Here is a 282-nt window from a genome sequence, read left to right as displayed (position 1 = left end):
TATTTATAAATTCTATCTATCTATCTATCTATCTATCTATCTATCTATCCATCTATCTATCTATCAATCATCTAAAATTATTAAAAAAAAATGTTTTACTTTTGATTTTATATCTTTACTCTTTCTTTATATTTATCTATCCATCTCTGTCTGTCTATCAGTTTCTCTATCTTATAAGCTTTATTGGCATGATTGGTAATATATGACGTTTACAATATTGCAATATATATATATATATATATATATATTATATATATATAATTAATTAAAATATATATTTTA

This window comes from Sinocyclocheilus anshuiensis, unplaced genomic scaffold (assembly GCF_001515605.1).
Source record: "Sinocyclocheilus anshuiensis isolate Anshui unplaced genomic scaffold, SAMN03320099.WGS_v1.1 scaffold36, whole genome shotgun sequence".
Taxonomy (NCBI): Eukaryota; Metazoa; Chordata; class Actinopteri; order Cypriniformes; family Cyprinidae; genus Sinocyclocheilus; species Sinocyclocheilus anshuiensis.
The sequence above is the reverse complement of the archived record's forward strand: the minus strand, read 5'-3'. Positions refer to the sequence as shown.